Below are 16,345 nucleotides of genomic sequence, written 5' to 3' on the forward strand. Positions count from 1 at the left end.
GATGGGTGACAGGTTCTCAGCATTCTGTGTGGTGGTACTTGTGAGCTTGCAGTACCGCTCTCTCATTTGGGTCAATACGTTCAGATTGTTGCTTAATTGTGCGCGGATTGCACGAGTTGTGGCTTTAGATTGTATTGATGTGTCATGTCACCAGAGCAGTTGTGTTGAATTAGATGAGACCGTTGAGATCTAGAATGAATACAAACGGATTCAGTTTCACCGTGTTGGAAGTATAATATCGATGTTCGGCTCACGAATGGTTGATTTGAGGAATGGTTATGACTTTCTACGTGTTTCATTTATCATTGGCAGTATACAGAAGTATTGGAATGAGGCTTTATTTGATAAGAGGTTTATTATCGATATTTGGTTTTTCTAAGCAACTACTATGATCAGAAGTTATCGCTACGAGAGTTTGAGCTATGTGGTATATCATGTAATTGCATCTGAGGCTACAGGTATGGTTTGTTACAACTTGTTCTAGCTTATTCAAAGTATATATGTGAGATTCTGATCTTGTAGATAATTTTAGAAGTGGAAATATGGTTCTAAGGTTTATGGGCTAGGTTGGATTGTGAAATTTCAGTTACACTGTGTTATCGGACCTATATGAGATAGGTGACGTGGGATCACCCCTAGGTATGTGCATGGTAAGGCTACACAGTGATTTGATGGTTTTCGGAACAACTTTGGGCACGTTTGAGGACAAACATATGTTTAAGTCAGGGAGGATGTAATGACCCGACCAGTCATTTTGAGCTTTTGCATTTCGCTCGCTAGTTATTGGGCATGACTAGCCTCGTATGATGTATTACAATTGATGTAAATTGTCGGTTTTGGTTTTTAGGATAATTGGAATGGATTTGAAAGAACAGTTCTCCATTTGAAGCTTTAAATTTGAAAGGTTTGACCAAGTTTTGACTTTTTAGTATTCGATCTCAGATTTTGATTTTTATGATTTGGTTAGCTCCGTTAGGTGATTTTGGACTCTGGAGCACGTCCGGAATGTATTTTGGAGGTTCGTGGTAGATCTAGGCTTGAATTGGCGAAATTGAAAATTGGGCATTTTCCAGTCGGTAGTGGAAATTTTGAAATCAGGGTCGAAATGGAATTCTGGAAATTGGAGTAGGTCCGTTGTATCATTTGTGACATGTGTGCAAAATTTCAGGTCATTCGGACGAGGTTTGATAGACCTTTTGATCGAAATCAGAATTCAGAAGTTTTTGGAATCCTTAGGCTTGAATCCGAGTGTGATTTGATGTTGTTTTGAGCATTCCTAAGGTTGGAACAAGTTTGAATGATGTCATGGGATGTGTTGGCATGTTTGGTTGAGGTCTCGAGGGCCTCGGGTGAGTTCCGGGTGGTTATCAAACCAAGTTTGCAGTTTTGAGAGTTACAGGTTTTCACTTCACTTCTATTGCAGAGATTCCTTCTTCATGATCACGTAAGAAGGGCTCGCGATCGCGTAGAGAATTTGTAAAAGGTAGTCAATGTTTTCTCTTCGTGTTTGCATATTAAGGACTGCGATCGCTAGAGGTTATCATGTAAAGAATCGCGAACGCGTGGGTAAGGTCGCGTTCGCATAAGGATAAGTGGACCAAGGCTTGACCACGCATTTGCTCATCGCGAACGAGGTCCCTAGTCCGCGATCGTAGGTTTGAGAGAGATGCGTATCGCATTTGCGTGGAGAGTGACGCGTTCATGTAGGGTCATTTCTGAGTCAGCAAGAATTTGTTCTTCGCGATCGCAATGGTCTTCTCGCGATTGCGATTAAGGAAAATTTACTTTGGAAGAATGTTTAAAAGTTATTTTTGCGATTTTTGGTCTATTTCCTCCATTTTTGAGCGATTATGGAGCTTTTAAAGATGGATTGAAAAGGGAATCAAAGGGAAACACTTGAAGGTAAGGTTTTTGAACTCAATACTCTATTCTATAATGATTTCTACCCAATTAAACATGAAATTAGTGGGATTTAAAGCCTGAAATTGGGGAATTAGGGCTTGAAATTGGAGAGTGTGAATTGGGAATTTGAGGGGCCATTTGAGGTTCTATTTTGATGTTCTCGGTATGTATGAACTTCTGGGAGGATAAGGATTATATTGATGTAATTTTTATTGTATTTTGAGATGTTGGCTCGGGGGTCGGGTTTGGCCAATTTCGGGATTCTTGGTGTAAATTGGTTATTTTCGAGTGGGCTTTGTTCCTTTAGCATATTTTGATAGTATGAATCTGTTTTTAGTTAGATTTGGAGCATTCGGAAGCCGAGTCGAGAGGCAAAGACATCACGGGCTAGAGTTTGGACTGGATTGAGGTAAGTAATAATTGTAACTTTTGTTCTGAGGATATGAAACCCCAGAATCGTTGTGCTACTTTGAGGTGACGCACACGCTAGATGACGAGCGTGAGGTCGTGCACCGTTGAAGATTGTGACTTAGTCCGTCCCGTACGACTGTTAAGTCGCGCATTTGATTAAAACTTGTTTGATATCATTGTGTTTTGGAAATTATTACCATGTTTTGGGCTGAATGCCATATTTGGGCCTCGTGCCAACTGTTTTGGACCCTTATGGGCATTTTACTGCTATTCCTCACTGTTTTGACTTCATGTTTGTACACAGTCATACGATATTCTACTATTTTTATAACTCAGCCATATTTACTCCATTTCTTATCTTTTAAATGATATTTTGGGCTGAGCATCATGTTTTACTGTTGCCCGAGTGGCTTAAGAGAGATTTCAGACTGAGTGAGGCCTAGGGCCTGTGTTGTGAGGATATTATGACATCGAGCTACGCGCCACAACAGTGTTTTACTAATTCATGATTGTGAGGTCGAGGGACTGATTTGTTATGCCATGAGGTGGCTTGTTATGAGACCGAGGGCTAGTTTGATTATGCCACGAGATGGCTTGTTAACGCTTGGTCTGTAGGAGCTCCTCCGGAGTCTATACACCCCCAGTGAGCGCAGGTACCCAGTGTGAGTGATGTGATATAGCCCGAGGGGCTGTTGTTGTTTCATGTTAATGCCCGAGGGGCTGTTCTTGATCTGTATTTTGCCCGAGGGGCGGTTCTTGATTCATGTTATGCACGAGGGACTGATTTTGAGTGATTGTGAGGTAGCCCGAGGGGCTGGTTCTGTTGATATTATGCCCGAGGGGCGATTGTCTTCGAGGGGCTGTTTACGTTTCTATCATTTTTACTCACTGCTTTATCACTTGTTTCAAACTATTGAAAGTTGTTTTAAAAGGTTTTACTGAAACTGAGCTGATTTACGAAGTAAAGGATTTCTGTACTGTTTTGGAAATGTACTGCATTTGCTGTAGCGTTGTGACGTGGTTTACGTGTCTTCTTACTGCTCGGCTTTCATTTACTTTTATTACTTACTGAGTTGGTGTACTCACATTACTCCCTGCACCTTGTGTGTAGATTCAGGTATATCTAAACCCAATAGCGAGTGTTGGTTGCTCAGTGACAGAGTCATCAAAGTTAGCAAGGTAGTTGCCCGACGTTCGTAGCCCTGCTCTTCTCCCTCTTGTCTTCCTTAGATTGTTTTTAGTATATTTCAGACTCTTGGTTGTATTCAGACCTTAGTAGATGCCCGTGACTTGTGACACCCCGATGTCGGGCTTGTGTATTTATATATTTAGACTTACATTATGAGATCTTTGATTAATTAAAAGCTTTAAAAACGACTTTTATTGAATAATGGTTAATTCGGGAATTGTGTCGGCTAGCCTAGTTTCACAATAGGCTCCCTCACGACCAGGTCGGTTTTAGGGTCGTGAAATACTTTGTGTTTCCAAGCAAAGAAGGACAGTTGTAAGCACGTAATTTTTGACTCGTCACATTTTTGAGCTATTTTTAGTGTTTAAAAATATTTATTTAAATTAAGTTTAATTTTTATTGAATGTTAGTCAATTTTACTTCAAATTACAATTTAAAAACACAAAAAAATATTTTCATCTTTAGTTTAAGGTCAATTAGTATATTTATATTTATAGTATTTTAATTTTACCATGACTTTAGCCTATTTTCTCTACTTTTTACTTTATTATAATATTTGAAAATACAAAAAAAAAAGCTTTATATTATGATACAGTTTTACTTTAATTAATTTTACATCTAATAGTATATTTTTAAATTATTTAAAGGAAAGGAATTAAGTTTTCTTTATTGTTGGATTTGGCCCAATTCGGATTTTTCAGACCCATATCCTATCTACCAACAATATAAAAATATAATAAAAAACAAAAAAAGCCTAATCTCTAACCTAGTAAGACCCCCACCCCTTCCCCTACAAAAATTCCTTCAGCCAAACCCCATCTCTAGAGGGCCGCTCACTCTAACCCCATATTCTTAGGTCTACCACCCCTCCCTTTTTCCTCAAGACCAAGCTCTCATCTCTCCCCTCATTCCAAAAAGACGCGCACACACAAAGATGGAGGGAACGAAATTTGGATAGAAACTTTAGGTTCTTTAGGTTTCTATCTTTTCTAAGTTTGGTTAAAAATTTCAGAATTTCAAAAAATACAAAAACGAAAAAATAAATATTCTTTCATGTTTCTTCTGCTGGATCGTCGTTCGAGGTCCAAGTTCGTGGGGTTTCCCGATTCGCCTCACTACTGTCTTCTTCTTTCAGATTTTCACCTTTTGTGAAGTTGTTTCAGAAGCTCTATTTTTCATATATTAATGAAAGCTTGGTTAACAGGTTCGTTTCTTGATTTTCTCTTGTCTATTTAAGTTTATTTAATTTGAATATTATTCCACTACATGTCCTGTTTTAGTTATGTGATTAAATGTTATAATCTTGAATCTGTTTCGTTTAGATACGTTGGTTGCAATTCTTTAATTAACCTTAAGAGTTTACTGCTTTGAACTCTTCATAAGACATGTAATCTATTTATGTTAAATTTAAGTGTTAGTGGAGTAACTTGTGAGGCTAATATGAATTTCATGTACTAGTGGAAGAGAGTTTAAGAAAAGATTGAAGCGATAAGAATTTATTTTCCTTGTCTTCATTTAGTTTAGTATTCTGTGATCTTTCTAATTACCTAAACATTTAGTTCATTGAATGGTTTGAATGCATATTTAATCGATTGTTTATTTATGTTTTGTTTGTTTTTGTTGCATTCATCACTGTTTCTCTGTGGCGGAAGGGTCCTGTGGTTGTGGGTTCAAAATTAGATTTAGGGTTTGATTAATATTGAGAAGGAATCTGAGTTTAAAAAAGGTATTGCCACCCTCGTTTTTATCTTTCTTTTAATTTCTCAGGTCACTAGGAGCATGCTAGGCCCGTTGATATTATATAGCTGCCCTTTTCTATTAGTCCATAAATAATTTTATAATATTCATAAACATATTAGTAGCTTCAGAAACATTCTTAGTTAACCAGATTATTGTGATTATGTATAAATTCGCGTGACATAATAACGATTTTCAAAATTAAATCTAGGGTATGCATTCACGCAACTTTGGGAAAAACAATCTTACTAGTAATTATAAAGTGTTATTAACTGTGTACACGTACCCGTGACATGATTCTGGACACACCAAACAAAAGAGTACACGTACATATGACTTGTTTCAAGATAATTTCATAATTACGAACAATCAAGCAATTAAAAGCAGTAAGAAGGTCAAATGTACATTGGTTCTAAAAGTGAGTAATTAAACAATTTAATCAAGTCATGTATGATTAAAGCGACTGGGCTAAAATAACGAAACTCGAGAGTGCCTAACACCTTCTCCCGGGTTAACGCAATTCCTTACCCAGTCATCTAGTTTCGCAGACTTTAAACAGAGTCAAATTTCTTCGATTTGAAATTAAAATAAACTGGTGACTTGGGACACCATAAATTATCCTAAGTGGAGACTCTAAAATTGAATAAAATAATTCTATTTCGATTAGTGTCACTTAAATTTGAAAAACTCCCTATCCCTCAGGAAAAAGGAGGTGTGATAGTCTTCCTATTTTCTTTGGCAACCATACTGCAAGCCTGACACCTTTATTTGAATTGGCTATCTGTTTGAACCATTTACCTCTCTTGAGTACTTGGTACATTTATAAGCTTGTTAAAAGCTAAATGAGGTATGGTTGGGGTTTTTAAGTGGAACTATAGAAAAGCAGAAAGGTGCAGTGTTTGAAAAAAATTGGGAGAGCTACTGGTAGGGAATTGAAAAAAGAAAAAAAAAATGGTGTTTGTATATATTATAAAAAAAATTATTCCTTGATAGTGGTAAATCTTGTTTTGTCTATGCTTAAAGAAATTGGGAGCTTGGTGTTAACACGATGTGAAGGTTGAGGATTGGTTTAACATAAGTGTGGAGGTAGAATTTGTGAAATTGTATGTATTAAAGTTCTCAGGGAGGTGTAGCCACTATTATCCAAATTGTATCCTACTCGTCCCGCAGCCTACATTGCAACTAAAATTAAGTCCTACTTGTTCTTTGACTGAATGAGCTTAATTAGTAGAGTATCATACTGCGGGCAAGCCTATGGTACGTTTTTTGTGGCACATGGATTTTGATTCTAAGAGTGAGTGAATTCTTTCTATCTTTAGTTCCTATTTGTTCGTGAATTTTATTTTGTGTGGAACTACTCTCTATATTTTGTTAGTGCGAGGGCACATGACTTGCGAAGGAAAGGTAATGACATTGACCTTTGCGTTAAAGTAGGTAAGCAGGTTGTGAAAAAATACGTGGTGCTTTTGAGTCAAGTTTTGAGACTAGGATGTTATGATAGGGTGCTTATTCTTCTTTAAAAATTCTTAGCATGATCTGGCAGGGAAGTTGTTTGATGAAAAGGTCATCCCTATGTGAAGTGTAGTGTGATTGATCAAGGAAGAGCAATGGTATAAGTGTGGGGTATTGATGATAGGCTGAAAATCCATATTTTAGCCGTAGTATTGCACTCTAATTACTGTAGTTTATATGTGTTTGAGCTTAAATGATAGTGAACTACAATTATTATGTGTTTTATGCCTTGCAGGAAGTGATTTTGAGTAAAAAAGTTAATTTGGATCTAAATAGAACAAGTTATAGCTTTGAAGTATAAGTAGAAGCCCAAGAAATTAAGACGGAATCACATTCGGGGGTCGAGGATTAAGTCCGAATGTCAAAAAGTGGATAAAACGATTTACTCTGAGAAAACAACACTGTTGTGCTGCATGGGGCACCACAATAGCGTGGCATGACTATGTAAACATGGTTGCCTGACAGAATTCAGCTCTCTGAACATCCTCATAAGCGCGTCACATGGCACAGTGCGCCTGTATAAATTTCTCAGAGTTATTTCCTATTTCAGCTAGGAAAAGGGAGTTTCGTTTGGGCCCGTTCCTACAGAGTACAAATATAACAAAAATATATTTTTGAAGGGACTTTTGACCTACGAAAATTTGAGAAGCAACTAAGGCAAGAAGACACAAGAATTCATGAAGATTTCAACCAACGATCGGTGCAATACGGGAGTTTGTGTCGAATCATTATCATTGATGTTTTCTTTGTTTTTAAACCTTATTGAGATGACTTTTTCTATTACTATGGAGTAATTTCCATTAGGGTCTTGATAGATACGGTATTTTGATAAATTGATTAGGGATTCGATTCTTGATAATTGTTGGAATTAATTGATGGAGTTTTAATTTGTATTATGAATTTATTTCTTATTTTGCTTAATCGAAAGAGGAGCTTGATATTGAATGTCTTTACATCTTATGCTCTAGTTTAAATTTGTGATTCGATTAGGTAATCGAAAGAGCCCCTTGAATTGTTAATCGAACTAGAAATAAGGAAATATTCGTGATAAGTTACCCTTTAGACCATAACCATCATTTTATTCGTTACAATTGTTTATCGTGATTCAATTAGATTAATTACTGAAATTAACATTTAATCAAAAGGGGAGCATTAACTTCAAGTGTAATATATTATCTGTTAAATTCAAGAGAATCAACAGTATTATAGAGCGAACTAACTCAAGAATTGGATCCCGAGTCAATTATCTTATACCTATCTAGTCAATTACCATTATTTCTCTCATTGATATCTCTTTGTTGCTCATCTGCTATCTTTTATAATCAATTGTTAAATTTTTAGTAGTTAATCAGAGTTGCTAATCATCAAATCAAGTATTTATTTTCGTGGATAGTAATCAACTGAAGATTATTCGAATATTGTTTAAATCTAATCCCTGTGAATACGATAATTAAACTATATTATCTTTGACTAGCGACCAATAACTTTGTGTTTTGTTTTGTGCTCATCAAATTTTGTGTTGTGTTTTTTTTTTAATTTCTTGGCCCCAAAAATTATACATCCACGTTGCGGGGTGATTTAGCTCCAAATTAACTTTTTAACACAAAATCACTTCCTGCAATACATAAACACTTAATAAGAGTAATTCACTATCATTTAAGCTCAAACACACATAAAAATAGTAATTATAGTACAATACTACGGCTAAAATACGGGCTTCTAGCCTACCATTAAGAAGTGCCTATCGAGTGTTCAGTCCATTTGGGTGTCAAAACATGCATCTATGAACAGATGTAATGCCTCATTGCTTGAAGATATATTGAAGATGTAGTCATTGAGTTGTTCAAGCCACCTTTGCCTCAAATTCAGCTCTCATTGGTTGAAGATATATTGTAGACTCGTATAGTCCGTGAATATATACATGTGCACTCCATACAAGTAATGACGCCTCAATGTGACCACCACTGTCGCAAAATCCAAATCATGAGTCAGATAATTTCTTTCATGATTTTTAAGTTTCCTCGAATCATAAACAACTACCTTACTGTTGTTTATCTGAATAGATCCGAGACTAATTCCAAAAGAATCGTCACGGATTACAAACCTTTCGAATCAACCAGTAATATCAACATGGTCAATCCGGTCTTCAATCGTTGAAAACTTTTCACACAAACATCGGACTATTTGAATTTAGCCACCTTTGAGTCAACTTGGTTAACATGGAGGCAAGAGAAGAAAATCTCACTATAAACCTTTTGTGATAACCGGCCAAACTCAAGAAACTTTGAGGTATTGCCCAAATCTTTGTGGCTTCTATATTTTGACCCTTCACTTGAAACCACATGACCCAATAAAGCTACGGATTTGAGCCAAAATTTACACTTCGAAAACTACACGTATAACTCGTTCTCTTGGAGCGTCCATAAGATCCCCCGGAGGTGATTGATATGATCTTCCTGACTCCGAGAATATATAAGGATGTCATCAATAAACACTATGACGAACATGTCCAAGAAAGGTTTCAAAAACCAATTCATAAGATCCATAAAGGTTGTTGGGGCATTTATTAACCCGAAAGACATCACCATAAACTCAAAGTGAACGAGTTTTAAAAGCCACCTTCGGAATGTCCTTTTATTCTCTTATTTTTAATTGATGGTTGATGGTAGGTTAAATTACATGTTTTAGTCGCTTATTACATTCTAATTTACTACACATTAATTGTGTTTGAGCTTTAATCATTAGTGTTTTGTACTTATTATGTGTTTTATGCCTTGTAGGAGTGACTCCGAGTGATGTAGATGTTATAGAGCTAATTCGAGCTATTTGGAGCTTTGAAGTATGATTATAAGCCCAAGGGATTAAGCCGAGATCATATTTGGGGGTCGAGGACCAAGTCTGGATGTTAAAATGCAAGATTTGAGTCGTACTCTAAGAAATTTGCAGTAGTGCGATGCAGGGTGCGAGGCATAGTGCGAGGCAGCAGTGTATTTTTTGTTGCTTGTCAAGTTGTTGAGCTTCTTGAAGATCTCCACTAGTGGGGGCATGGTGCGTCGCCCCATGCGGCGCTCCTGTGCAATTTTTACAGGCCAATGTCCTATTTCGTCTAGGAGAAGGTGGTTTCATTTGGGCCCTACCTTACTTGCTATAAATACATATAAAAACATTATTTTGAGGACCTTTGACATATCTTAGACCTAAGGAAGCTAAGGAGGAAGTGGAGAAGCAAAAGCACAAGGATTTCATCATTCAATCCTTACTCAAGACATGAGTTTGGATCGCTTATGTTTTCCTTTAACTTAAATATATTTGTGATGAATTGCTCCATATCTATGGAGTAGTTCTCTTTAGGGTTTGATGGATTTTCTGTATTGTTTTTTGTTTGTGAGTATTAACTCTAGTTTTATGTATTGAATCGTTTTGGATGTTTTAATCGTTGCATCTATATTCACTTGTTCATATTATTGAGAGAGGCATAACTTTTGATATTTTTGCATTCTATTTTGTTGGTTGAATTCATTAATTCTTCTTAGTAATCAGAAGAGGCTAGTTGAATTGTTTATTAAACCTAGTTAGGAGGATAATCGAGAGAGGTTCTCCTAAACACCAATTCACTACGAATTCTTGCATATCTTCACCTAGCTTAAATTGATTCATCTGGTGAGGTTGAGACTTAATCGAGAGAGGAGCTTCTACTAGATATTTTAACTAATAATCAAGTGAATTCGAGAGACTCACTTGAACGTCTAGACATGAATTAAATAGAGTTAGATCCTAAACAATTATCTTGCACATATCCTATCAAAACCCTATTTTCTCCAAATTGTTAACCTTCTTTGCTCATTACTTACGTCGAATGTCATTACCCAATAGTTTAGACTCTTAGTTAATTTTAGTTTTATTCACAAAACTCTCAATTGTTTATCATCATGGATAACAATCTAGCTACAAACTATGATAATACTTTTTAACTCCAATCCATGTGGATATGATATTATGTTGTACTATATTCGACTAGCGAGCATATTAAAGTGTGTGTTTTGCGCTCGTCAGTGATACCCTGATACACACCTCATCTAAAAGCCAAGAAGTACATAATACTACATTATTTTATTGGGCCAGTCAGATTCGTTCCTCCACCCATGGAGCATAACCGAAAACCTGATGCCAAATTAGGGGTTCAATCATAAGTTCAAAGTGGAGACAGAAAGTTATCCGCATTGTGCCGCGACGTTAAATCAAGCGCTTGTTGGGAGGCAACCCAGCTTCACTTTTTTTAAAAAATATTAATTTTTAATTATATTATTTTTATAGTGTCGATTTTTTATTTTCTAGGAGCATGCAAATCAAAGCTATTGGAAGGATGAAACAACAAATCAGATGGTTGGAACTAAGTGTGAGGTACCCACACGAAGGACCAGGCCTGGGAGAAGTCTGAGTACCCCATGAACTGCTAGTGATTTGGCCTTTGGCCAACCAGGGAGTTTCTTTTACTCTCTTATTAGTTATGGTGTGTGTTGATACACAATTTTTTCCTAATATATTTTTAAATGAGCATATATTTTCAAAATAGTACACATGCATTTACAAACATGCACAAGTATTTTTTATAATTTTAAAGGCTTTAACTCAATTTATTTTTGCATTTTTTATTATACAATTACAAGTAATTATCCCTCATATAATTTTTGTAATGATTTAATCATGTAAATTTATCACTTATGTCCATATATGGCTTAAATAATTTTAATTGTGCTTTTTATAATTACATTTGCATTTTAAGGCTGGAATTACATGTTTTGCAATAATAGCCCATATATATGCATAATTATATTATCTATATAAAAAATTACTTCTGGTATTTTTATGATGTTAAGTAATTATCTTAAATCATATTCATGCCCAAATGGTATTTTTATCATTTCTAAATTATTTTATAAAATTATTTTATTAAGTTAATTGGATATTTAAAATATAGCCTCTTTCAATTAATTTTTTGGACCTAATTACTCAGCCCAACACCTAAAATGGCTAACCCAATTACCCAGTTCAATTATTAACACAGTGCCCTGATCCAATAACCCACCCAACTTAGATTCGATCCTGGCCATTGATCTCAGAAGATCAACGGTTCGAGAAAATCTTTCCGTTTTAATTACCCTAACCTCCTAAACCTTTCCCCATTCTTCCAAACCCGCAGTCCTTGAAACCCTTCCCTCCTCTCTTCTCTGGAACCCCCTTCTAACCCTAGCCCGCCGTCACTGTTACCCCTCTCGATTCATGAGTTCTTTCTTAAATTCCAGGCCTTATCCGGCCTCATATATCTACTGATTGTTCGATTTTCATGTTACTTGATGACATCTCAAGGGATTCGAACCAGATTTAGTTCAAATCTCTCATCTTTTCGATTAATCTGCCTATATTCAACCGATGTCTATGAGTACTATCACTTTGGTGTTTTCATGACTTCAAATCTCTAGTTCAAAACTAGAGTTTCCACCTCTGTTAATTTTTTAATATAAACTTAGTTATTTCTGGTTGAACTCGTTAGATCTCTTTAGATCTGAAGGGTTTTGAGTTTGTTTGGTATTTTTCCTTTAAGATTTTTCTATTTTACTATTATTGCCAACCAATTTCATTTTTTCCTAAAAGCTAGAGTTTCAATTTTTCTAAGAGATTTCTGCAAAATGTTTCAAATGTTTAGGCATTTTTTCAACTCTCATTTTCTTCTTTACTTTTTTCGATTGATCTTACTAGAGTCTCATCTCTATGACTTTACACCTTAGGTTTTTTAATTATCTGACTGTTAGTTATAATGTTTTGCCCGCTTACCTAGCTCTGTCAATTAACGTATTAATTGATTTATTTGCCTAATTAGGATTTGAAATTGTGCATCCCTTTAAATTTGATATTTCCTTATAAGATTTTTACCCGTTCTTTCCTGATGTGTGATTAATAATTGGTACTACCTCCATTAATTCCTTTACTGGTCTGATTTCTGTGTTTTAATTGACCTCTGGTCTTACTACTTACCTTATTTAAACCTCAATCTTGTCTGTCGATTTACTCCGTGTGAGTTTCTTCTTAATTAAAGGGATACTTACTTAATTCTGCTTATTAATTGCTTCATGTTAGCCCTAATTGACTGATTAAATGATCTCTTTGCCTTATTTATATACAATTGATTTCCTACCTTATTTGTTTGCTCTATTGTACGCTATATGTCACGACCCAAATTCCACTAAGGGTCGTGATGGCACCGGACACCGCTGTCAGGCAAGCCAACCAAAATACTTAATTAAATTCTCGTTTAAATAATTTTGAAAATTATGATTTTTCCTTCAAAATTACCAGTAAAAGATAATCGTTTCAAATCAAATATGAATGTTAAGAAATTAATAGAAGATACCCCATAATCAGTCCAGAATCCGATGTCACAAGTGCATGAGCATTTACTAGAGAATGCAATAAAATGCAGTAACTGTCCGGAATACAAGTGGACGGAAATGAAAAATACAGTAAAATACTCTGAAGGGGACTCTGCTTGCTGTGGGTCGTCTCAATAAATACAACTCACCTAAGTCTCCGTATCAACCATGCCACTATGCCACTAAGTCACTAGCCACACTTAAACCTGTGCAACAAAAATGCCCAGCAAGTATAGTATGAGTACGAAAACAACTTGCACCCAATGAGTATCCCGTGTAATTTCTAAGAAGTAGAGACGAGACGTCGACTTCGACACTTACTAATGGTCCAATGATAATATAGAAAAAGTGTGAGGAATTCATGGATTTCATAAAGCAAAATTTAACTCATAAAGGCAGAAAGCATGTAAATAACTTCTCAAATAATAAAGGATTTCCAAAGGTTACTTTTCATTATCTTTAGCCAGGAAGGGGCAATTATCAACATTTAAAATTCTCAAGCAAGCAATACAAGCATGCGCATATCATGCCGAGGTCGTACAGCCCGATCCAATAATATTTAAATTGTGCACTGCCAGAAGGTCGAATGGCGTGAACCATAGATGCATCTATTTAATTTATCGAGGCGTTCGGCCCGTTCCGAAATTAAACGCACACAGACATTCAATTAAGAAGTCAACAGTGAACAATTATCCAAAGAAAGGCCAATTCTCTATTAACAATTTTATAAAATAAAGTTTAATCCTTTTAGAAATTCATTTACCAATTTGAAAGGATTTAAGCAATTCAACCGCCAACAACATTACAGATATTCCAAGTATAGCATGATTTTGGGTCCTAGACTACCCGAATTTACACATAATAGTAGCTACCCACGGACTCTCGTTACCTCGTGCATACGTAGCCCCCACAAATAGGAGCACATAACAAATTATATCAACTATAGGGACAATTCCCTCTTACAAGGTTAGTAAGGAGACTCACCTCGCCCCGAAGATCCATAACCGGCATTCCACGCCCTTTCAAAGACTCGATCCGATGATAAATGCTCCAAACCTGGCCAATAATTATGCAAATCCATTAATATATGTTCAACTACTTATTACAATCTAATTTATAACAATTCCTAACCTCGATCGAAAAGTTGACAAAATTGCCCTCGGGACCACATGCCCGGATTCCGAAATTTCTTGCAGATAAAGTTTACCCATGAACTCACGAACTCAAATATATAATTTTCTCCTAATTTCATAACCAAAATCGTGGTCAAAATCCAAGAATATCAATTTTTTAGGTTTTCCCTCAACCCTAAGTTTCTACCAATTTTCATGCTCAAATCCCTAACAAAACCATGTATTTAACTCACAAGGTGTGAAATTAACTTACCTCAAGTTTGATGATGAAATCCCTCGCTTGAAGCTCTCCAATAATAGCCAAAACAAGAGTAAAATGGAGGAAAATGGCCAAGACCCCCGATTTTTAAAGAACCTTACTGCTTCTAGCAATTCCACACCTGTGGATACATGACCGCTTCTACGGTTCCGCAGGTGCGGCCCCTCTACCACTCTTGCAATTTTTCTCCGGGCTCCTCTTTTCGCTTCTGTGCCCCGATTCCCGTAGGTGCGGTCCCGCTTCTGCGGCGAGATGACCACATCTACGGCCCAAGCCTCGCAGGTGCTGTCACACAAGAAGACAACTGCTGCACTTCCTCTTCCAATTTCCAAAATTGATCCGTTAACCATCCGGAATACACTTGAGGCCCCCGGAACCCAAACCAATCATACCAACCAGTAATACATTACGTACTTGCTCGAGTCCTCAAATCATATCAAACAACGCTAAAATCAAGAATCGACCCCCAATCCAACCTTAAGGAACTTTAGAATTTCAAACTTCTACATTCGACGACGAAAACTATCAAATCACGTCCGATTGACCACAAATATTTCACACAAGTCATATTTGACATTATGGACCTACTCCAACTTTCGGAATTGGATTCTGACTCCGATATCGAAAAGTTCACTTCCGGTCAAACTTCTCAAAAACCTTCAAATTTCTATCTTTAGGTAAAAGACTCTAAAATGACCTACGGACCTCCAAATTCATTTCTGATCGCGCTCCCAATACTAGAATCACTATACGGAGATATTCCTAGACTCGGAATCTCAAACGGACATTGATAAACCTAAAATGCACTTCAATCAAAACTTATGAGATTCTTCTAAAAATGCTAACTTCCACAATAGATGCTGAAACATTCCTGGGTCTTCCAAAACCCATATGCCCAAGTCTAAAATCAACATACGAACCTGCTGGAACCTTCGAATCCCAATTCCAAGGTCGTTTATTCAAAAATCCAACCTTAGTCAATTCTTTCAACTTAAAGCTTCCGAAATGAGAATTATCTTTCCAAATCAACTCCGAACTTCCCGGAATTCAATTCCGACCGTGCGCACAAGTCATAATACATGAAGTGAAGCTGCCCATGGCCTTAAACTGCTGAACAACACGCTAGAGCTCAAAACAACTGGTTGGGTCGTTACACTATAAAAGCCCTTCCCTTGTCTTGATTTTACATAGACAGACACACACTGAGTCAAAGAAGCTCACGCTTATAGAATTACACTCACTCTTACAATTTCTTCACTTTTACAACTCAATAGCCCTCTGCTTTTCTTCAAAGAATTTGGGGTTCTCTCTTTGTGCGACTACTCTAGTTCCTGCATTGTTTAGTTGGCTGGAAGCCAAGGCTAAACTCTTTGGATCCAAATTGCCATTACATTCCTGTTTACATTCTTCCTAAATAGTATGTGTTAACTCCTATTATTCCATTATGTTCCCTGTGCCTATATGGTTAGTTTAATTCCAAACCTCAGCATGTTTCAGTATGATCTATGACTCTTGTTTACTCTTTTCTCAACTATTATACTTCAGTTCTCATTCTCTATGGCTTGCATGATTAGTTCACCCTGAATTTCAACATGTGCATGTGTTATTATATGCTTCCTGTTTATTTTAGCCAGTATGCTTTAGTCTCATTATCTCTTTGTCCAATGTGGCTGTGTTGTTAGTGTTTCAACATGCTTCTGTTCTGCCCTATATTTCTTTTAACCAACGTGACTCAGTTTTTGTCCCATTCTATATGATAGCATGTTCCTGTTTG

At 36.4% G+C, this 16,345-nt stretch overlaps 1 long non-coding RNA gene across 1 annotated transcript; it reads left to right on the forward strand.

Annotated features, from left to right (window-relative positions):
• The first annotated feature begins 4,292 nt into the window (after positions 1–4,292).
• On the forward strand, positions 4,293–7,644 carry LOC104215868 (uncharacterized). Its single transcript, XR_708328.2, has 2 exons — positions 4,293–4,706; positions 6,987–7,644. It is a non-coding gene; the product is annotated as an uncharacterized lncRNA (long non-coding RNA).
• The last annotated feature ends 8,701 nt before the right edge of the window (positions 7,645–16,345 follow it).

The sequence above is a fragment of the Nicotiana sylvestris genome, chromosome 2 (assembly GCF_000393655.2).
Source record: "Nicotiana sylvestris chromosome 2, ASM39365v2, whole genome shotgun sequence".
NCBI classification, from domain to species: Eukaryota; Viridiplantae; Streptophyta; class Magnoliopsida; order Solanales; family Solanaceae; genus Nicotiana; species Nicotiana sylvestris.